The sequence below is a fragment of the Prosopis cineraria genome, unplaced genomic scaffold (genome assembly GCF_029017545.1).
Source record: "Prosopis cineraria cultivar Desert tree isolate PC_DT_omini unplaced genomic scaffold, ASM2901754v1 PC14, whole genome shotgun sequence".
Classification (NCBI taxonomy): Eukaryota; Viridiplantae; Streptophyta; class Magnoliopsida; order Fabales; family Fabaceae; genus Prosopis; species Prosopis cineraria.
Window position 1 is genome coordinate 20,885,557 of NW_026555345.1, and position 24,157 is coordinate 20,909,713.

Below are 24,157 nucleotides of genomic sequence, written 5' to 3' on the forward strand. Positions count from 1 at the left end.
AGACATGAAACTGAGAAATATAACCATGCATAGGCATGAAAAAACAAGTAGCAAAATTTTAATTAAAGTCTAAATGTGAAATTAAACAATATCTTATAAAATCAAATAAGATAGGATAAAAATTGGAGGCAAAAGGGGTGCCAAAAAGTTATAAATAAAGCCCTTGCAAATTTCTAAAATCATCAAAGTCTATATATGAAATTTGGTAGGCAATTATGGAGCATTAACCAACGACTTAAAGGCTAGATTGAAGTTTGGAGAGTTATTATGGAGCTTCTTTAGGGGATTTCTTTAGATTATGTTCTTTCTTCTATTATGCCTTCACTTCTTTTTGTTGTTTTTGAATTATTTTGCATATTTAGTGCCATTAGTTGCTAGTTTTCTTTTATCTTTAGGGATTTTTTGAACTTTTAATGTTTTGTAGATAGATTTCTTTAGGTATCGATTGTGATAATCACTTTAATGCTTAATAAGATTTATTTTTGTTCTCATGATATTTGAGGCCAACTTTAATGTGTGCTTGGATCTTGAATTCACCTTTAATAGAAGGGAATCTCAAATAAACTTTGTATTAAGCAACTTAGGATTAGATTTAATCGAATTTGAACTTGAGACAGAAATATACTCAAGAGTCCTAGATAATCTTTTAAAGCCCATGCATAATTAGATTAGGACTTGCTTGAGATATTATACTATAGTTAGATCACAGGTTTTGTAATCAATTGATACATAATCTAATTTAGATAATTGGTTTTAATTGAAATGAAAATAATTTTTGTTCGTGCCAATTCTTTTAAATTAGTTCTTTGTGAGACGACCTTAATCCTCTATACTTTATTGAATCTGTACACTTATGATGTGTTTTAAAATTTTGTGCACATCAAGTTTTTGGCCCTGTTGTTGGGGAACTAATATATATTGTTATATTAGAACAAGCAAGTTTAAGTAATCTTAGTTAAAGTTTTCCTAAATTGATTCTTCTTTTCTTCGTAGGATTATTGTGTATGCCACAGAAAGCGAGAAAGACACCCTAAGAGAGCCAAAAGCTTTTAGGATTTGTTAGAAACTCCTTCACCCTAGAGATCTCCTAAGAGAGCTAACAAGGTTGCAAAAGTAATAATGGCAGAGGATGAGAATCATATGTTGGAAGTCAATGACTTTTCAAACAAATAGAGTTATGGGCAACAATTTGGTATTAAGGTGCCTGAAATTCAAGACAATAACTTTGAAATCAAACAGAGCATGATGAAGATACTTAAGCTTCATGGGCAATTTGCAAGCATTGCTAATGAGGAACCTAACAAGCATTTTGTCTACTTCCTAGATCTCTATAATTCATTCAAGCAATATGGTATGCCTCCAGATGTAATTTGCCTCAGCTTTTTTTATTCTCTATAAGGGAAAGATAAGAACTGGATCAATAATCTAGAAGAGGGTAGTGTGTTAACATAAAAGGAACTGGAAGTAAAGTTTATATCAAGGTTCTTCCACATAATAAGATGGTCAACGCTAGAGCTAATATTACTAACTTCTTCCAATAGTTTGGTGAACACTTATATAAAGCTTGGAAGAGGCTTAAACAATTAGTTCAGCAAAGTCCAAAACACAATTAAGTAGGTTTTGGTCCAAATCTTTAGAAACTAATTGACACCTAAATCCAAATTTGAGATGAATGTAGTGACCAATAAGGCATCAAAAAACAACTAATAAATAATGTTTGGAGTTGCTTAGATGATTTAGTTGCTGATTATATTCAAAGCAATAATGACAAGAGGCTGGTAAAGCAACTAGCAAGAGTTACTAATGATTCTATAGTTGCGATGCTTAACACTCTCAACAAGAAATTTGACCAATTAGAAGCTCGTGTTGACAAATGAGTTGAGAAACATATAAGGATTCATATTGTAAATACTCCCTATAACTATTATAAGGATTCATAAGTTTCTAGTCAATGTCTCAGTTCGCCACATATGGAGACAATTAATTATGATAGGAATTACCAGGGGAACAATCAAATCAACCCTTACTCAAACATACATAATGCTAGGTGTGTAATATCTAAACTTTTCTTGGAAAAATGGTAATACTCTTAATCAAGAATCATCTTTTGGTATACCACAATTCCTACCTTTTAGGTTTTCTCAAGTGAAAAAACAGTCTTTCTTATTCAAAAGCCACAACCCACAGGATGATTTAGAAGTTATGGTACATTAATTAGCAACATCTTAAATCTAAAGTAATAATGAACAAGTTACTAGTAATGCAAGAATGGATTCAAGTCTCAAGAATCTTGAGGTATAAACAGGATAACTTGTAACCATTATAAATGCATTAAGATAAAGAGAGCTGCCAAATGATATAGTTTAAAATCCAACATAAGGAGTCAAGAAGTGTATAGAAGAATGCAAAGCCATCATGCTAGGGAGTAATGAAGAACCACTATATAGCCCATTTAAGCCTCAAGTAAATGAAAACAAAGTAGATGAGGGGATGATGACTATTGAAAGTGAAGGATCAATTCAAGTAATATCTCAAAATTTTTAAATTTATGATAGTGTTGAAAGGAGTTACACTAAAGAAAACTTTCACATAGGAGGCATAAAGAGAAGATAGACAGTGCAAAACCAAGACTCAGTTTATTTCCCCTCTGTAACATCCCAAATTTTTAATCTAGGATTAATTAAAATAAATTAGGGTAAATTACTAAATTAATGAAATAATCAAGTTTATCAACTTTCTTAGTTACTAATGAACCTAATAGATCATTTGGACAGATTTTTGATGGGGTAAGATGCTTAATAGGCCAACTGGGCTCTTAGTAAAGGCCCAATTCAAGTTTGCGCTAAATTAAACCATTTGCCATGACTAATCCTTTTGCATTATAGTGGATGGTGAAAGATTTATTAAATATGTTGTGAGCTAATAGTGACAAAAGAGAAAAGAAGAAGAAACGAGAAGGTGATGGAAGAGAAGAATTTCTCTACTAGGGCTATGTTCTACACCACTTTGGAAGCATTGTGAGCTTGATTCAAGTTAGGTAAGCTTCCTTTACATCTCATTTACCTCTTTTATGCCTTTTTGGCTAGAGTTTGGGTTATTAGGATGTTGATTTCTATGATAAGTGCATTTTAGACAAACCCATTAGCTTAGATAGATCCCTTGGGAGTTAATTTAAGTTTTTATATTTATGGTTAGTGAATTTATGGAGTTTTGAAGTTGGGCTTTAAGGTTTGGATGAACCCTAGCCTTAAATGTACATATTAGGAATAATGTAAGCACTAAATTAGCATCTCTAGCTTCATGTGTAATTTTGTCATTATTAATCTACAATTAACTCTAAATCGAGGTAATCATGGAATCAATCCAAATAGATTACCAAGTAATAAAAATTTTTATAAATGGGATCCTAAATTTTTCAACTCTTAACATGCTATAAAAATTATTTCATAAATAAAAATTAGAGAAAATGTGTTTATGAAAGCATGGGATACATGTTAGTGACAAAGCATTTGCAATTAGGTTAAAAGAACAATACAGATAGGTTTTATATAAATAATTGAACTAGTCAGAATTTCTTTTGAGACCCAAATTGATAAACTCTAAGAATTCAAATCTCAGATTAAATGCTAAGGCAAGATCTCAGTCATCATATCTAAAGAATAGAGAGGTAAAAGAGTTTAGATTAGGTCTAGGGGATTTACCTTAGACGATTCTAGCTTTTCAAGGCTCCTTAGGTCACAGACAACAAACCCTAGCAGAGCTTTGTAGAAAACCATACCTTCAAAAAGTTTAGAACAAGTTTCTGACTTCTGTTTTCAATTAAATTACATATTTATAATTTTTTCGAAATGCATCGCTTACCCTAGCAAGAACAACACCTCTCATCCTTGCGAGTACTCCCACTCACCTAAGTAAGTAACATTGTGAAGCTCCTCTGCTCCAGGCTCTCTACCTTTTATCTAGCTCCAAACTTATGATCATTACCCATCCTAAAGGACACTCAAACCCCCAATGAACACTCTAATTATCAAATTCTCATATCCCACTAAGGTTTCATTTCCCAGGATGTTAAAAGGTGTCTATAAAAAAATTTCTCCAAGCCCTAACTAGTGGCACTGATTTTACTCACATATTATTTTTCATTAAAAAGTTGAAAAATGCCTTAGGTCATTTTCCCTAATCCTAATCCAATGAGCTAGCTCCTATAATATTGAAAAGAGAGGAATGAGCATAATCACTCAACAACCAAGGTTAATTTAGCCTATACAAATGCATGTCAATCAATTATAGTGATATAAGTGGCATAATCAATTAACATATTTACCTCATCATAATCATCACATCCATCATAATCATAATACAAACAACCATCTAACTTGATGACAACAATTTGAGAGGGATACAAAACTAACAACCATGTGCCCTCAATAAGAAATACAAAGCCACAAAAATAACAACAATATAATTAAATATGATATACATGATCCATGACATCCTTATATCCTTTGATACCTCAGACATGAAATTGATGTCTATTCAGTGGGATTCTTCTTTGTTCTCAAACTACCCAAGTCTTTCACTTATGAGGAGATGCCAATCAAGGCTACTACACTCACTTATGAGGCACAGTTTTCCTAATACTAACAACCATGGGGCATAGTACCACTAAGCTAGCCTTCTTATAAATTAATAAAGACCAGTTAGGTTTGAGTCTGTAACATCCTAAAATTTTAATATGAAAAAATAATTACTAATTAATAGGTAAATTAATAATTTAGTAGATTAATTAGATAATCAAGATTTTGGATGAAAAATTGAGGTTTTGACTTCTTAAATTGTTAAATGGATAGGATTGGGTAGAAGAATGGCTGTCTACAGCAAAGTGTACGAGCACAATGAGATTTTCTTCACTATACCATATACAGCAAAATATGTGGCATGCACTGTGGCACATGACACAAAAATCTAATTAATAAGGATGTGGCTTAGTTCAAAAATTAGAAGGAAGAGAGAGAGAGAGAGAGAGAGAGAGAGAGAGAGAGAATATACAAGGGAAGAGGAGGAGGAGTGATCTTTTACTAAGCAAGGATCTTTAGAAGTTTAGAGGATATTTTTGACCTGTCACTCAGTGGATAAGTTTCGTACTACCTAAACTCCTATTATACACTAATTTCTCTTAGTTTGGGTTATAGAGAAATTAAATCAAGGAGTTTAAGGAATTTTTTTCTTATCTTTTTGTAATAAAAAGACTCTTCAAAATTAAATTAAGGTTTTGCGACTAGTTTGAAGGTCAATGACTAAGCTTTGAAGTTATAAGCTTGATTTAGCCTAATTTAATAGGTTTAAAAGGGTGAGGGTTTGATAAGAAGTGTATTAGGACTAAGAAAAATGATAAGAGGACTTAGTTGAGTGACAAGAACTTAAGATGGGTAAATAAAGTGTTCAGATGCTTCATGGTGATAATTAATACTTTTAGTCAGTTTAATAATTAACTTGTAGTGCTAATTTGTGTAGATTGGCATAATTGGTACGTTGTTTAGCAAGAAGAGAGCTAAGAATTTGATTATCACCATGAGTAACCTTTCTAAAGTAAAAGGATTGATGTAATCAGATAATTAATTATGTCTATTAGTTAATTTAACTGTTTATAAGTAAATGCTAGCGTGATTTGTGATGGAAATTATCATTACATTTGGAATTGTATGTTTTAACAAGTTTTTAGCATCAAAAGAGTTTGATTATAAATTAAAATAATTTTTGAAAGGTTTTCTATAAGTTACTATACAAATATGTGTAAATGTGATTATATACGTGTAAAAGTGGCATAATCATGTTAGAGGGTGAGAATTCACCCTGAATGTGTGAAGATGTGTGGAAATAAAATTTATATGGTCGAGCTAGCACCATGAAATATCTGATGTAGCAATATATTTGAGACTATTATTATAGGACATCCAGGCAATTGACAACTCCTTAATGCTCATAAGGATGCGGTTAGGAGTCAACGATACCCCTATCATGTGTGTGAAAGGGGGGAATCTATAGTTTGAAAGTGGCATAGAATACCTTTGGTTAAATATTTCTACCACTAAAGGTATTCTTGGATCAATGTTTATGTGATTAGTCTAATAAAGCCTATGGGTTCAATCGAGGAGCTCGGAGGTTCGGCGAATAGATGAGTATGCAAGTGTGATAATGGTTTTATGGAAATCATTATAAGTATTTATGTATGCATGGATATGAGTTTATTGATTTCAAAAACAAAATAAATGGTTTTGATTACTTATTTAGAGTTAATCCTACTAGTAGACATTTGATGAATTATTTTGGTTACAAAGATGTTTATTTCACCTGTAGTTACCATTTTTTTTACAAAACCTAATGCCAGGAGTTTTAGAGGGAAAGATTCAGGCTAGGAGTAGTGACACTACTTATTTCCTAGCAATGGGTGTTATAAACTTAGGTTATAATTTTTGTGTGTACATAAGTTGTCATAGGATTGCATAAACATGAAATGTCAAAATGCACTTATATAATTGTATGAAACTTAGCCCGATATATGTATTTGTGTGGTGTGTGATTTTTGTTGTCAAGGGATGAGTTATGGTGTCAATTGCATATGTGTGTACATATATTATATTTAATGTGAAAGGGTATGGAGTTTGACTAAGTGTGTGCAAATGTGTGAAAATATGCAAATGCCCCTGATGTATGTGTTTAAGGGCAGTTTAGTAGCCAAACATGTAGGTATGCATGATATTAATGATATGAATGTTTTATCAAGTGTCAAATGTTACATTGGATGTGGTCAAGGCCTTACAAGTGGCTAATGAATGTGGTTGAGATTGAGGTGCATGAGTGAGTAAAAATGACTTAAAATGATCATTTTATATTCGAGTGTCTAATTTTCACATAAGGTATTAGATTTTTATGAAATCAATGTCATTAGTTAAATTTTAAAATGAGCTTTATGTAGGCACTTGAATCACCCCAATCGGATACCGTATGCACAAACAGTGCACGTTAGAGTTCATGTTAGAAGTTATTTGATAGCAAAATCTAATACGTAAGCTATGGTATATCGTGCACATGCCACGACACATGTCACAAAACAAGAAGGGCTGGCTCTACACTACATGCTACGGCACATGTATCACATGCCATGGCATATGGCTCAATTTAGTCTAAAATCCTCATTTTGCTTATGTTTTCTTTTTTTTTTAATAAAATTTTGCTTTTGTTTTCTCCTCATGCTTTATATATGTAATCTATATGCTTCTGCTGGGCAATTATGAAAATCTTAAACAATGTATAATGGTTTTCCAAAAGGTTTTATGTGGGATACTAGTTCTTTATGATTTTCAATTTAAAACCCAAGTATAATTGTGTGTTGTGCCGTAATGTCGTAAGGGCATTATAGAGTCTCTCAATGAACAAATGGAAAAGTCCCTTAAAGAACAAGTAAGACAAATAATTAAAGGAAAACCATTGAGTTCCAAATATAGCCATAGCAAATGGATTTCCAACATCCACTACTCTCCTTATAGGTGAACTCTCACCTTAAATGATCATGTAATGGACTCACGTTTAACACAGAGCACACCCATAATTGACATATTAAATGCATGTAGATTATTAAACACATAACACAACCTGTAATTCAAGCCATTATATTTGTCTCCTCTCCTAATCGCTATCAGACTTAGCCAGTGTTTCAATTCCACAAACCCCCTTTTTCATATGCACATTTATACACTTATAAGCTTACCCACAACAACATTAATCATATAGACATGCATATTTATAAATGTCATTTTCATCAATTTCAACACATCATATAAATTTAATCACATTACCACAACTTGCATTAAATAAAGGTTTACAAGTATATCATGGTTTTTCAAATAATTCTTTTCACATATAATCAATCAATCAAGCAAATGTACAGACTAAATTTTTCTTGGTTACCTCAAACTTTTGAGAGGTTAAAAGTTTACCCCTCAAAACAATTTCTTTCAAAGCTCTTCTCAAGCTCAAATAGTGTCAAATGATGATTAATCTACAATTAATCAAACCAATTGTCATTAATATCCCTATTAGGATAACTCTTACTATTTACTCAACACTTCTACAATTATTAAAATTCTAATTCTTCATATAAAACATGATCCATAAGGTTTATTGGTTCCCTTTAGCTCACATTAGCATCATCAAACTCTCAAACCCCCTTATGACAATTCAACTCCAACAACCTTAATAAATGCCATTTTTTGATATTAATAACTTCCTCCAACCAAGTATTCTAAAAGCCCTCAATGTTTGATTTAATTAACCTAAACAAGTTTTATTAACTCTATTTAAGTTAAGGGGTTTAGACCATAGTCATTATGAATTGAAAATCATCATCCCAACATAAACGCTAGCTCTTTAACTAGAGAAAATGGAAGGCGAAAAGAGTAAAGGAGTTTAGGAGTCTTACTTTTGATGTTTGATGGATTAGAAATACTCCCAAACCTTCTAATTTATAAGCCCTACCAAAGAAGATCCCTAGCTTCTCATTCTTTCTTTATTTTTTTCCTCTATTTTTCACCTAAATTCACAACCTCTTAAGTCAAGTTTCTAACCGTGAGCCATAGCGCATGCCATATACACCATGGCATGTGGTACAAAGAGACATACTTCTCATTTTTCTGGCTTGCGCTGCAACATGTGGTACAAAGACGCTTCTCCTTTTTTTTACTTTTTAAGGTCTGGTTGTCTCAACTCCACTCTAGATTCAATCCTAGAGCTAAAACTATAACCTAAAACATTCATTAACTCTCTATAGCCACATATCACATTAATTTACTTAATTAACCTCATTTAACTTTACTTAATCTAGGTTAATTTTTTGAGATGTTACATCATGGAAGCTAAATGAAGTTAATCGAACATTGTTAGAGTGTTGGTTTAGTAAACGATAAAAGTTAAAGGTTATGGGTATCTTAATTAGGCTAGATAGTATTTATGTTAGAGGTAATAATTGATTATTAGCATTTAATTATGTAGATTCTAGATATTCGGAGCTTATTTGAGCTTGAAGAGGCTCCATGATTAAACCTTTTTGATAACAAAAGGGTTGTTGAGCTTGAAGAGTTATTTGAGTTGTTTAAACTAATCAATAAAAGTTTTACACATTAATGATGGTTGTTGAGCATTTATATCTAAAAATTGAGTATTAATTGTAGGCTTTGAAGGTCGTTGGGTGATATTAATGACCCTAAGAAGTTAATGAGGTTAGTAGAGATTAAAGGAAGTTAATAAATATAATGGGTATGAGTATTTATAAATCAAAGTGAAATTAGGGAGGTTAAAGTATTGAAATAGGAAGAAGAAAACCTAATTGGGATGATATTAATGTTATGAACGTGAATTAATCATTCATGCAACATTTTGGGCTTGGAAGCCAATTATTTGAGGGGTACATTATGTTCTAACATATTTAATATTTTTTAAACTTCTATTTCTCACTATTATGTTATGTTTTTAAACTTTTGAAATGCTCAATCCGTCGTCTACTACATACAGTGAGCAAAGCCCAAAATTAATTCCATCCATTTGGGCTGAATATGACACAATATCACCTAATGTCTATTTATAAGCCATAATTAGGATTTGGTAGGCCCATTAGCCATCCATTCACTAAAATTTACCTGAGTTAACCTTCAATTTACCATTTTCCTTTCAATTATCTCAATTAATCCTATTTAAAATTTCTACGAGTTAAAAGTATGACTTACAGCCTCCCCTTCTTCCACTTCCTATTAATAATGAATGGGAATTTCAAGTTGAACCTAAACGGGTGCAAGATGGGAGTGTTTTAGAAGCCAGTGGGAAATTAGTGATTGAATTATTCATCTATGGAAGAATCGCCCTCTTGAAGAATCCAATAGGGAATCTTATGACTTGATTGCATCTCAATTTCCTTCCTTCCGCCTCGAGGACGAAGGCTAATCTCTAAGGGGGGTGATGCTAGAGTTTCGATTGATAGTAACAACCGTCCTTTACTAGTTTCATTATAGGAAAAGGCGTGACAACCCCATTCTTGAAGAGTCAATGTAATTTTTAGACTTTGTTGTTATATTATTTGTATTTTATGCATTATGTTCAGTACCATTCGTCTAGTGCTGGCTATGCCAAGTGCTCTAAATTAGTTGTTGTCAATTCATATATGTTCATTTGGCCCAAAAAATATGACAATTTGTATATGTTCAGGATAATGAAGTTATTATAGTAAGTGATGCAAACTGTAAATACTTATTATGTATTGTAATGAGTGTGGATGAAGGATTATTCAATAGTTCTCAAGATTCTCCTGCTTCAAGGATTAGATTATGATTTTAGAAGACTTTTGTTCACAACTCTTAAATTTACAAGTTTCAAATCCTTTTACTATATTTAAAAAACATGGGAAAAAACAGGACAGGAAAGGAAAAGATAGGGTTCGTACTTGAATTTTAAAAAAGAGAATAACAGTCAAGTCTTTTATAAATTGAGTATTAATTTTTATAATTAATGAGAGAAATTATAATTTTATAATTTTATAATTTTTATAATTTTTTTGAAGGAGAGAAATTAATGACGATTATGTCTTTTATAATTTTTTTTGAAAATAAATTATAAACATCAATTTAAATAATTGCAATTTCAAGAATTTTAACTATAAATAAAATATTTAAATTTTAAGTATAAGTTTTAATATATAATTAGAATTTATGTTTACAATTTTTTAAATTAATATTTATAACTTATTATTTAATAAATTTTTTTGGATAATTTTATTGCTTGGCATTTTATTGTAGTCTACCCATGTTAACCAATAATTAAGGATAAATTATTAAATATATCATGTGCACCACATCATCCATAACATATTTGATAAAAATATGATATTCAAATAATATTTAAATATAAATTAATTTTAATATTCATAATAATATAAAAAAAATGTAGAAATTAAATAGGCATGCTATTGATAAAAATAAATTTATTTACAATGATGATATGTAAAATTTTATTTCATTAAATTAATGATTAAATGAATTATAAATGACGTAATATACCGGTTTATCGAAAAATTTCTCATGACTATGACTATGACTATGACACTTTTCTAGTGTCAATAAATTTCTTGTCGGGGACCAATTTGTCATATTTTCTTAATTTTTCCGCTTGAGTAAGTTCTTCCCAACTTTACGACAAGATTCAAGAGAGAGATATATAGAATAATGAGTTTACTCTGTTTGGCCTCTTACTAGAAATTGTCCTTTGCTCGTACAAACGGCCCTTCAAATGAATGCTGAGCAACAATCTTAATTACTGGAAGTATCTAGTTTCTTCATCTAATCACACAAACAGCTATTCAAGTTCAGTCAAATAGGTCTCTACCCGTTCTCTCCAATCTCTGAAAAGGTAACTCAGCTCTTCTTTGTGATCAATTCCTTTATTTCTCTCCACTTTTTTTTTGCCGTGTGTGTTGCTTGCAAGTTTTGGAGGACAATCCAAAACTTCCTCGACGATCTTCTCAATTTTTTTCGTTGGCTGGCTTAAACAGATGTTAGTTATGAGTTTTATTTATATTTTAGGTAGTTACTGTCTGGTTTTTTTTTTTTATGTTTTTAATTTTTGGTGGGGTGATGAGATGTGAAATTGAGCTGATCATTGCTCTCTCTTTTGGTTTATGGTAATTCTGTATCCTCTTGAAAATAAGGTAAGTATTTTCAAACCATTATTCTTACTTCAGTTGTTCATTTTCGCTCTAATTAAAGTAGATTCAAATTTACCTGATAACTATCAATACCTGATCATCAGAGAAAATTCACATTAAGGTCTGAGATTACTATCAGTGGATCTACATCCAACTGAACTATGGCACTTTCATTTCATTTAAAGTCACACTATAGCTGTAAGAGGTGTTTAAAGCTATATCAAATGTATCTTTGTTATTGATATTACTCTTCTCCATTTCCAATTGCTTTATCTGATATTCTTTGTGATATCTGCACCGGGTTCTTGTCAGCCTTTACGTACCAATCACTGTCAACTGTGCTTCATCACGTTAGATTCTTCCCGAAGTTCAAATATAGCAATTGACTACATAGTAATCTTCCCATGTTCCATACGTTGCAATATTCAGTATTGACTCTTGAATAGCGGTGTAGGAATCAGAGATCATTTCTTCCATTTTATTTTCTGAGAAAAATATACCATATTGCTTTAATTTTTCTTTTCATGTAACTCACGCTGCTAGAGACCTGTAGCAAATTTGTGTGGACTATCTTGTTCCCTTAGATATATTTCTGTCTAGTTGGCTTTAGTTGTAGAGTTTGAAGGATAGGAACAGAAGGAAGGAATTTATTTGTAAAAATTTCTATACAGATAAACCGATCAAACTTATGTAAGTTGCAAGGAGCCAGCAAACATTTGTTTGAAGTTGTAAGCAGCCTGCAAACATGGCTGTAGTTTCTGCTTGAACTTGAAAATTTGATGAATCCCATCAAGGAAAAGATTTCCAGAAAGGTTGGAGAGGCACCCTGTGAGAGGATTAAGATATGGTCAGATGCATAATTTCTAATAATACAATTAGTCTTGCAGGGCCCTTGATGATTGTATTCAGGTTTAAAATCATGAGTGGGTTCTTGTAAACTGTCTTGCACCACCTGCATCGGTTTCCTATAAGTTCTTGTTTGATCAGTTGTTAAGCTGTATGGAGAAAGCAATGTACTTATTGAACATTTTCTCCTCCATCAAGAATAAGGGAATATGGCATTAGAGAAATTAGATGATGTTTTGTGGCAATTCTTACTTCCATTTCAAAATTGTTGTTTTCAGCATTCTTTAAAAATATTTACCCCTGGAAAACTGTGGATGATGTTTTTAAAAGAGATGGCATTTTTCAGGGAAGGAAGAATATTTTTCCCTTTATATCTTGCTGAACATGTCTACAGACGGACCTTGTTGGCAGCGTGCTCAAATGAGTTAATTTTCTTTTCTAACTGGAATGAAAGCATGTCAATGCAGAGAATCGATGTTAATGTCAAAGTATGTTCTGGTATGACTGCAACTGACATCTTTCTTGTTTTTGTAGATTTCTAATATTTTGTAAGTGTTGACTGCTTTTAGTTCTCCAGAATGTCCATTGGGCAAAGTGGTGATGCAATGGCAATTGGTAGTGAGTCATCATTTTACATTCCAAAATACAATGTAAAATGCTTCGCCTGGACTCTACTGTTCCAATCTTGTATATATGGAAAGTTATTGCCTTAACCTACCTGCTACTTTTAATAACATGATCTAGACTTTTCACAATTAACTGCATATTTGTTGGCAGTATGATGTTCTATCAACATATCTTGATTGTGGAAGACCTATTGCTGATCAAGGCGTTGATGATTCTTTTAAACTACTACATGAAATAAATGAGCCAGTCAGACCTGGAATATGAGTTGGTTACTGTTTTATTTACGATAGCTCTTCTCAGAATTGGAAGCTCTACTACTGTATTGGTGGTTAGGTACAAGAGGTACTCATGTTTGACAACTCTTATCTTATGCCTAATGTTACAACATGCTCATATCCTTATCATTCACCCCTGGTCACCTAGATTTTTAAACTTCACTCTGGGAACAACTTTAGTCAGCAAATCAGCCACTAGAAATTGGAACAGATTCCTCAAATGTCCCAGAGTCTATTATCTCCTTCATAGATTGTCTGTCAAGCTCCCCATACTTTGCTTTATAACAATGTACAAGATTCTTAATTATACTGATAGTGGCCATGTTATCTTATAATGCATAGGGATTTCAACTGGTATTCTCAATTCAACTGGAAGCCTCTTTTGCCACAATCCTTCACAAATGCCTTTAGATAAGCCTTCTATTCAACCCCTGGATTGCTTCTTCCAATGCTACTTGATTTTCCATGTTGCTAGATTACCTCACGAAAGGTACAATAACCCAAGGCTGATTTTCTGTTTGTAATAGAATCAGGCATATCTGCATCAACATGCACGTGAACGGCTCTAATAGGACCCTTCAAAAAAATAAATACCCACACTTGTTTGAAGTCATCTTTTAATATCTCAAGGTATAGTAAACCACTTTCATAAAAATAAATATCGACCCTTGTTTGAAGTCATCATTTAACATCTCAAGGTATAGTAAACCACTTTCATATGCTCCTCAATTGGTTATTCATGTACAGACTTGCCACGCTAACTGGAAACTTGATTTCTAGTCAAATGTGGGAAAGATAGATGAGCTTTCTAAACTAACTTAGCTTATAGTTAGTCTCCATAAGAGTTTTAGTTGGCTTACATCCAAAGCATAGTGGTCCCATCCAGTAGATCAAGTTTGGATTTTCTTTTAAGAAACTACTTTCATGATGAAGAAATACCTTAGCTCACCAAGCATCTTGATTTCAAACTCCCTTTGAGAGAACTTTTCATCAGCTTTATTTCTTCTTCAAAATCACCGGTCATTGTTTTATCATCCTCATAGATTATTATTACGATACTTTTACCTTGAGGAGAGAAATAAATTATTTGCTCATTTATTCTCTCCTCTTCAGTGCTGCTCCCGAAATGGGAGATATAAATCTTGTAAGATAGACACCCACAAATCTGAAATCATATCAAACTAAAGTAGGAAGCTGTAAAGGCTGAAGTTTGAGTAATTTGCATAAAACTATTTACAAACTTATAAAAAATAAATAATTAATAAAATTTAGAATAAGAAACCATGACAAGCATGACCCCAACTTCTTCCATGTGAAATTCTGCTTGACTAATAACTCATTTAAGCTAAATAGAAATAGTTAACTATTCTAAAGTGGGTTCATTGGTCTCTGTAATCATTTCTAAAATTTTTGACTATTTCACTACTCTCTGCTTTCCTCTAATCTCTGGTTGCATCCCTGAAACTAGATATTATACCAATCTAATGGATGACCTTGATTTGAAGTTATGGCCAATCTACATAGAAAGACACTGGATATAGGAGGGAGGAGTTCAAATGAGTGCATCATTCATTGAGCTCATATTCCCTTGTTTGTATTGTAGCACCTCTATTTTATAAATAGAAATTAACCACTTGCTTTGTAACATTTTAGCTTTCTGCAAGGAATGTTACTTTGTACAGAAATTTGGACTTCTTTTCTGTTATTGTAGTTGTTGTGCTGGCTATTATGGCTTGATTTTTGGAATCTCAGGGATGGTTGGAAGATGCTCTGGAAATGGCCAGAGATGCTGACTACAGTTGCTTTACATCTTGACAGACTAGACATTGTGAGGTAAATAATCTTTAGTACCACATTAGAAAGGGTACGTCGCATTCAAATTTTAGTACTGGGGCAGATAGTTCAATTCTTTTCAAGGGTTTCTTTTCTTCAAATGACCTGTATTGGTTAAAATTTGTTTTGTTTGATTGCTGGAAATTGCTGTCGACTCGCAAAGTTATTCCAAATGGAAGCAACTTTGAGAATTAGCTTCATTTCTAGGAAGGCGCACTCAATAAACTTGCAAAAGAAAAGCCAAAGTACTCCCAAAAAGAAACAAAACTATGCCGCGTTGGCAAAAGAAGTCATTTTACTAATTGTTGGATAGAATTCAACATTTTGAGATTTTTTAAACAAAACCATCTTTATACGCCAATCCTATCCATGACTCTTCAATGTCTTCTGTAGTTCCAAATGGCTAAGCAGCACAAACTACAACTGAAACATAACAAACACAGAAGGCAGTGACACTGGCATTTGTGAGGCCAGGACTCCCCTCCAACTAAACTTTCTTCAAAATTCTAGATCTGACTTCCCTGCTCAGGTTTGAGGATTCTAAACCAAAAAGTTGTATCTAACTACTCCAAATACTGCTCATACCCAAATCTTCCTATGCCTGTAACTGTCTCCCTCTTTTCTTCATCTTGGGGTATAAACCTGTGTATAATTTCCTTGACCAGCAGTCTGTGTCTTCTTAGTACATCTGCTGTAGGTCTTAGAAAAAGTGATAGAGTGCCAAGATAATGGGTGAATTGGGAAGAGAAATATTAGGAATAGATCTAATTTTTAATTTATTTTAGATGTTTTCCATCTAGATATTTATCCAGATATCTAGTTATTTAGATTTTATTCAGATATTTAGTTCTTTCAATTTTATTTAGATTTTATTTAGTATTTTATTTAGATACAGATTTGAGGAGATTTTATTCATTTTTTATTTAATTATCTAGTTATCTAGATTTTATTCATTATTTTAAATTATATTTAGTATTATAAATATGCTTAGCAACTCAAAAGAAGGCATATCATAAATAAAACAAACTTTTGAGACTTTTGGCCCTTTGGAGATTCTTTAAGCACAGCTATTGAGAGAAGTATAGAACAATTCTTGTTCTATACCATCTTGATAGATTTATACTTCTATTTTCTTCTACCAGTTCAATGTTCTCTTATTAATATTATGAAGTTAAATTCTGATTTCATATGTTAATAGAGACTTATCTTCATTATTTTTCTCTATCTATCTTGGATCCTATTATTTGGCATTAGAGCCGTTCAATCCTCAATAGGTTCCTACCATCTCTACACTACTTCTACAGCTTCACCTTATAAAAGGCGCCTATTCCTTTACATCATAGCTCACCTTGATGTCTTTAATTCTACAATCAAGGTCCCACCAATTGTGCCAAATAGCAAATGAATCAAAGCCAGCCAAATTCATTTAGGAGTTAAGGGAGATATGAAAATTCAGAAACGCAAAACTCTTCAACCTAAAAGTGTGTACAAGCACTTGAGTTTAGCCTCAATACTTTCATGGTCCTAAAGGAGTGCAACAACCTAGTCAAAATGAAACACTATTGACTGGAAATACATTTGTTCATGAGGCTAAGGAGATGTGGCCTTCTCTCTTTCATCTCTCAAGGACCCCAACAAACTCCAAACTTTTGTCGACTTTGCATGTTTCTGTTTCAGAGCTTGAACATGGCAAAGAACTCATCTCTCCTTTGAAAGACAACACTAAAGTCAAGATAGTGCTAAAAAGTGCCCAACCCTCCTTTGCTGCATGTTTAGGAAAAGCTACTACAGCAACAATGAACTTCAAGAGACCTTTGAGTGCAAGGTTATGAACTTGGTGAACAGTAGGTCTCTTGTTTAGCCCAACTCTACTATTGGAGCCCAAATTGGAGATACTACTATTTACCTATTACTCCCATCTAAACCTCTAGACATCCAAGAAAGTTATTGGCTATATCTCGCCTTGAGGACAAGGTGAATTTTTCAAAGAGGAGTTGACACTACTATCGAATAGCATCAAAATTAATAAAAGCTAGATTTTGCAGTAAAGTGCAACCTAGGTCATCTCTCTAAGAGTTAATAGAGTAACTATTTGAATTATCATTATGAAAAGGTAAATAATAGGGGAATTTTTTTATGATGAAATTAATTTAAAAAACTAAATTAAAATTAAATAAAGGAAATTCAACTAAGAAAATTATCAAGAACAAGCAACGCAATCAATCACAATTTAATCACCTAAACTTAATCTTCCTCGTCCACAAAATAAATTAATTTTCTTTAATTTTATTATTCTGATCTTATTATATATTTTTCAAATTATCATTCAAGAATTAAACAAGAAATTAAGGTATAGATTAATTGAAATCTACCTTAACCTACAATCTAACAACTGTTTTATATTAGCCACATTAGAAATAAAGCGTGAGTAATCACTCGAGCTAGGCCAAATTACTCTTATATTACTATATCAATCAATTATAGCAAACAAAACCTCAATAAAATTTATAACCCAAAAATCATGCAATAAAGCTACTTTAATCAGCAATAGCAATTAAAGCACAAAATTTTAAAGTAGAGAGACGAAGAGTAAATAGAAATAAAGCTAGAATAAAATCTTCTTTAAATATCAGAAACTCTGATTAAAATTTAGGATCATAGTTTGTGACTAATCACACCAAAAAATTAATTCTTCATAGAACTAAAATCAGACAGCACTGCACAAGAAATTGAGAAGCCATCACCAATAAATTGGAAGAAGAAAAGACGAACAACGATTTCTACTACCAAGGAAGTCCCCCTCCTGCGTCATATGTTCCTTCTTTTATATATCAAAGTGATGCATCTCCTGTGCATGTGCGGCTAAAGCAAAACTAATAATAAAATGATAAAACTACCCTATATAACCCTAATTGAAAACTACACTAAAAATTCCAAAATAAATTTAAACAAAATTTTAAAGATTTATTCTTGACTCAATCTTCAATCCTACCCATATTCTTCTTATCCAAAATAATCTTTATCAATATCTTCTAAATTGAATCTAGAAAATCTGTACAAATAAATAAAATAAAATAGTAATTGTGCAAAAATATCAAAGATATCATTTATATTTTAAAATCAAAGATTTACTTAGTTAAAATCCAAAAATTGAAGATTGGCTAATAAAATCAAATAATATCTAATTAAACTTAATTAGCCTCAAATAAATATTTAAAAGCCTAAATTAAAAGGATAAAAATATATAAAATTGCTATTTAACCGGAGTTTTGATAGAATATTAAGATAATGGGTGAATTGAGAGAAGAAATATTAGGAATAAATATTATTTTTAATTTATTTAGATATTTTCTATTTAATAAAATTTTTTAGATTTTATTTAGATATATAGATATTTAACTAGATATCTAGTTATTTAGATTTTATTCAATATTTAATTCTTTAAATTTTATTTAGATTTTATTCAGTATTTTATCTAGACATAGATTCTAGGAAATTTTATTTAGTTTTTATTTAACTATCTAGTTATTTAGATTTTATTCATTATTATGCTTAGCAACTCAAAGGCAGGCATCTTATGAATGGAACAAACGTTTGAGACTTTTGGCCCTTTGAAAATTCTCCTAAGTGTAGCTATTGAGAGAAATATAGAACGAGATTCTTGTTCTATATTACCTTGATAGATTTATTCCTTGTATTTTCTTCTATCATTTTGATGTTGTCTTATTAATATTATGAAGTTAAATTATGATTTTATATGTTAATAGAGATTTATCTTCCTTATTTCTTCTACCTATCTTGGATCCTATCAAAAGTCTCAACCTTCTCTTGAGAAAGGATTCTATCAAAGTAAAAATTGGATGACACAATCATTTTCAATTCAATTAAAAATTGGCGTGTAGTGAAGTTCTAGTGTATCAAATAGTATGGAGAATGGTATCATCAAAAGAATCTTGTATGACTGATTGGTCCAAGCCTTAAGGCCAGTTATTTTTCTAAAGTTTAGGATTAACAAATGTAATTTCTGATCATAACCTTGTATTTGTTTATTATTTTACCCCCCCCCCGGCTGGATATTTCTTAACTAATGCTGGGCAATCAGGTGCCAACCTTGTGAAAAAGTTTAAAAAAGATGCAATGTGATGAAGCATTAGCTGACAATGGGGATTTTGATCTAAAGGTATTAATTTATGAACTCATAACTCTTCTTCAGCACCAAAAAAATTGCATATAGTATATGTTCCTTAAAAGACTTCGGAGAATGCTTTGCTTATCTTTTTTCACAAGTTTGGTAACGAAAGATTGTTATATAAGAATGCTGACCATTTCTGAGTTAACTCCTCGTCATTGATGAAGTAGTTTTGTAGCAGCAAGCCACTTCTTATTACATTGCCTTTGTGGTATACACACTGTTTCTGAAGTGCTGGGCATTGTTATATATAGCTGAAGTTGACCCACTTCTACCTTTATTCCGCTTAATTTGGATAGTGCAGGAGGCTTCAGGAACATAATTTTAATTTTGTGGACAGTTATTATTGAGAAGTGAAAGAACCAGCTCTCTGAAATCACCACAGGCTTGAACCTATTGCTCTGCAAACTTTTTGGTTGTTCTTTTGTCAAATGAATGTTTGTCTGTCACATGCTGTCACTTTGTAAATGGTTGTATTGTCAGCATCTCTTGATGTTCATTTTGTGTAGTTTCTTTTGCATGGATAATGTCCTATAAGTGTTCTATCTTTATATTTTTAGTAGATAAATGAGAATAGGCGGAGTGAGAATGAAGACGATACTGTAGTGGACTAGTGTAGAATGCTGTTTCAGCTAATGGTGTTCTGGTCATAAATAACAATGAAGGTAAAGAAAGAGGGATACAGATGGAAAGCGATCGTGATCACCCTAGGCCACTGTTCATATTGTTGAAATTCTGAGATTTATGAACATTGGTCAGTTTATTTGCTTTAATCCCTTTTGTGTCTATTATTGGTAGAATAATCTCCCTTTTGGTCTTCTTATGACCATCTAATTGAAATATAATGGCCTTTTCATTTATTATAGCTCTAGAATCTATATTTCTAGTTGGCTGTCATTTTACACTAGACAATGGATAACCCCATTTTATTGTTGGAATCAACCTTGACCCTGCCTTTTGAGGTCTTTGTCAAATGCTTTGGTCTATTTTTAATCTTGAGCATACTAGCATTTTTCACAAACATTACCAATTCATTATGGTTCTAAATATTATTGCTTGTACGGCTACTTTGAAGGAGATGATTAGAAACTCTTTACAAAAGGCTACTTCTGCACGATGCTTGACACTCTATTGGTCAAATTGCCTTGTTTGACAATTGACACTGTTAGCCCCTTCCCATTTTTTGAGGGAAAAACGTTAATTACATGTTTGATCCCTTGACTTTGCCTGAAGTTGTATTTTTATCTCTTAACTTTCATTTGTTCCACTTTTAACCCTTAACTTTCCAAAAGCATTCAAACATTTATTGTCTTCTGACAGTTATTGAACGTATAGATTACACCAACTAAGATCTCTTGTGGGTAACCCATGGATATTCCATGCCAAATCACTGCCATTTCAACACAGCTTGTAAAACATCTAAATGTCATGTACATTTGTCTTCAATGGATTTGTCCTAAATCGCGGCCTCCCATCTGAACATTCACCCCAAAATTCGAATGGTTAGGTTCCTTGTTTCTTGCAGTGCGCATTGAAATATATCGCTTCTCACTCAGAAAATCATCATATACATAGCCAAGATTGAAGTCTGAGTTTCATTGTAGTTTTACGCAGAGGAGTTTCATGCCCTTGCACACTCAAATTGACTCTTATTTTGTCTTTCATAGATCTTTGGTCAGTTGTTGTCTGTTGAGCAGTTGTACTAGGAAAATTAGGAGGGAGCAGAGGAATGGTTAATTGAGGGCAATTCATTGACATGCATTAGTCGTCATATGTAGTTTGATTTGTTAATACCAATGTCATTTTTGCTTCTTTTCCAACTTTTGTGACGTCCGCCACTTCAATAGGTCATGTTATGCTTGATCCAGCTGTTATATGCTACTTCTTTTTCCCCGTATGTTATAATTTCATGTGAACATGGGTTTTATAATTACCTATTTTCGCAATTTTACTTATAAGTGCCAACCTCATGAACAATTGACATTCATGATATACATAGTTTGTTCTGAATTTGGACAGCTCAAGCTGTGAACATTTGATCTGCATTTTTTATTGCTGACATGAAAAAGTCAACAACAAATCTTTTGAAATTTCTTCAGGCAAGGTTTTTCTTCAGTCAGAAGCAACAACGAATTTGTCAGACACATGGTATCCAAAATCTGGAATCTTCTATTCTGATTCTTTTTCCTGTCAAGGACAAAACCTTTACTCACCAAGAACAGGACAAAATCTTGTAAAATTTTCCCATTGTTTACCTTTAGGTTATTCAATAACAATAGAACGGTTGAAATATTTTCAATGACTAATTATTTGGGGGGGGGGGGGACGACAAGAAAATAAAAGGAAAAAAACCGACTGACATGTAATGGAAAACTTGATAGCAAAACCTTTTATAAACCTATATCTAAGCTTTCTTCCTTTGTAAATTGGATTATATGTACATTTCTTGTGTAATGACATCTTGCTTCAATACTTTCCTGTGGAGCTTTTGGGTTAATAGGATAAACAATTGTTAGATTGTGCTCAACACCTACAAGAACTTTGGTAAAGATCATCATGATTGTGTAATTTTCGTGTCCTTTATGTTCATCTACTTTCCCATCTCTGTCTTTCTCCTTCAGCATGGAATGGAATAATAAAAATGGAACTTTATATACCATGACTACCCAAAGCCCAAGATTCTGTAATTGCAAGATACAATCATCACGAATGCTTTACAGTAACATTATTCACCTATCCAGTTGTTAGGTAAGGTTCTGGTCCATTAAAGTTCTGGTCTAGGGACAAGTTTATATGCTTCCGTAGTTCTGAAACAATGCAAGATAACGTTTTGTGTTATGTCAAGTGGTTGTTGCCATGTCAGCACTTTTCTCGGGCATGAGTCCTAGTTTTTCGCCACCAGCTTTTGATTCCTGTGTTATTTTCTCCTACCACTAACAGCAGGGTGGATCTTCATTGTTTGTTTCCTTTCATAGTGTCTCTTCAATTTCTTGAATGAGTAAAAATTATTCTTGTGATCCTACTTCGCTTTTACAGACCCTGAAGGGCATGCGGAAAGATGAATATGAGAAAATGAAAAGGAGTTCTTTTTCAGATCATAGACCTATGTCGACCGGATTCTTCGTTGAATATTACTTTACAACTTATAGCAGGTTGGCAGTGGGCCAGAAACAGGTAATCCAAGGGGACCAGGCCCCTCAAATGCTGTGCTTTCTTATTCTTTCTTCCTGTTTTTCTTTATGGTGGTTGGTTTTGGTGGTAAGATAAACATAAATCAATATAATGTATGGTATTATGTTGGCTAAATTACAATTATTGTGATTTAGCATTAATATAAGAATGTTGGTTATAAATCTATGTAGTCTGCCTCCGCCTGTTCTTGTCCGTTCCTCTCCATTTCTTGTGATTAGCTAAAATACCTTTTTTCACATTCTTATTCTATATTAAAGCCCACACTCATTGAAGAATGTCCCAATCATAGCCAATCATTTGGTTACCTTTTGATTAGAACATTATTTGAGGAACATAAAGGTGGTCGGAGACCTAAAAGGCCAGAATACTAGTAAAAATGTTGTGAGCTGCTAAACTCTGGTCATTTTTTAAAAGAAAGATAATCACAAGCATCGCTAGAGGTCTTGAGTTAGAACTATGGGAATGCAGTATTTTTTTGTGGTAGAGCTTTCACTTGAAAGGATTATAACCTGACTCAATCCAGATTAGTCTGGCATCATTAAAGTCCTCTCAGCTCGATGTGGGGCATGCCTAGGATACCAGGTGGAATGCGAAGCATTATAAATAAATAAATAATAAAGAGACTCACAAGCATCTTCTTGCAATATGTTGTCTTTTTTCTTCTTAAAGCTAGCCCTATTGTATCAGATATGCGATCTGAGCTGGCATTCAAAAAATTGCTTATTCCCTGAGGATGTGTGGTTTCTGTGTATACGCGTTTTGCAGCGAATCAAATTTGTCACGGTTTGTTTCATCAACACCATTATATATATATAAATATATTGGTTGCTGTTGTAACGTGCCGACAAGTTTATGGGTTAGGATGGTTACATATATATATATATATATATAGTTTGAGTGTGTTGCATGTATCTTTGTTGCTTTCTCTATCTAAATTTCACGAGATAAGAACAGAGCATTTAAAATGGAGGGAAAGGGTAGAGTGGGAGTTGGTGGGTCTCATGTTGAGGTGATAACTGCAGCTGAGCTTTGAGCTTGCTCGCCTACTTCCTGGTTTGGAGATTAAATTAACAATCCAGTCTGTTTTTAAATTTGTTATATAATATTCCTCAAATTATTGATCATTGTATAATATAATCTCATTCTCGTCGTTGTTGGTTTTTTTTTTTCTCCCCTTATTGTTCATGGATTATAGGCCAAGTGCATTGTATGTTATATGTTATGCAAATTCTTCTCCACTGAGCCATTTGAGTGTTACATAGAGGAAAAGTTCATAAATGCACCATTTAGTCTCTATGTTCTTGATTTACTTAATGCCTGTATAAGTACTAAATTATGCATTAAAACCAACCAATAATAACCAACAAGAATTGGATCATGGCAAATAAAAATTCAATTTCCCATCAAGATGATCATTCATATTTAGTATTTAATTGTATCTTGAATAAA

General features: G+C 32.4%; 1 long non-coding RNA gene across 14 annotated transcripts; it reads left to right on the forward strand.

The window, feature by feature from the left end:
- The first annotated feature begins 11,231 nt into the window (after positions 1 to 11,231).
- On the forward strand, positions 11,232 to 23,944 carry LOC129292749 (uncharacterized). Of its 14 annotated transcripts, none has more exons than XR_008588966.1 (8): positions 11,232 to 11,451; positions 12,939 to 13,242; positions 13,370 to 13,561; positions 13,837 to 13,984; positions 15,247 to 15,327; positions 19,430 to 19,507; positions 22,553 to 22,690; positions 23,396 to 23,944. It is a non-coding gene; the product is annotated as an uncharacterized LOC129292749 (long non-coding RNA). The 14 variants fall into 14 exon arrangements; XR_008588965.1 differs by having other exon boundaries at positions 12,939 to 13,090; positions 13,162 to 13,242; positions 19,857 to 23,944; XR_008588964.1 differs by having other exon boundaries at positions 12,939 to 13,090; positions 13,170 to 13,242; positions 19,857 to 23,944.
- Positions 23,945 to 24,157: the final 213 nt, after the last annotated feature.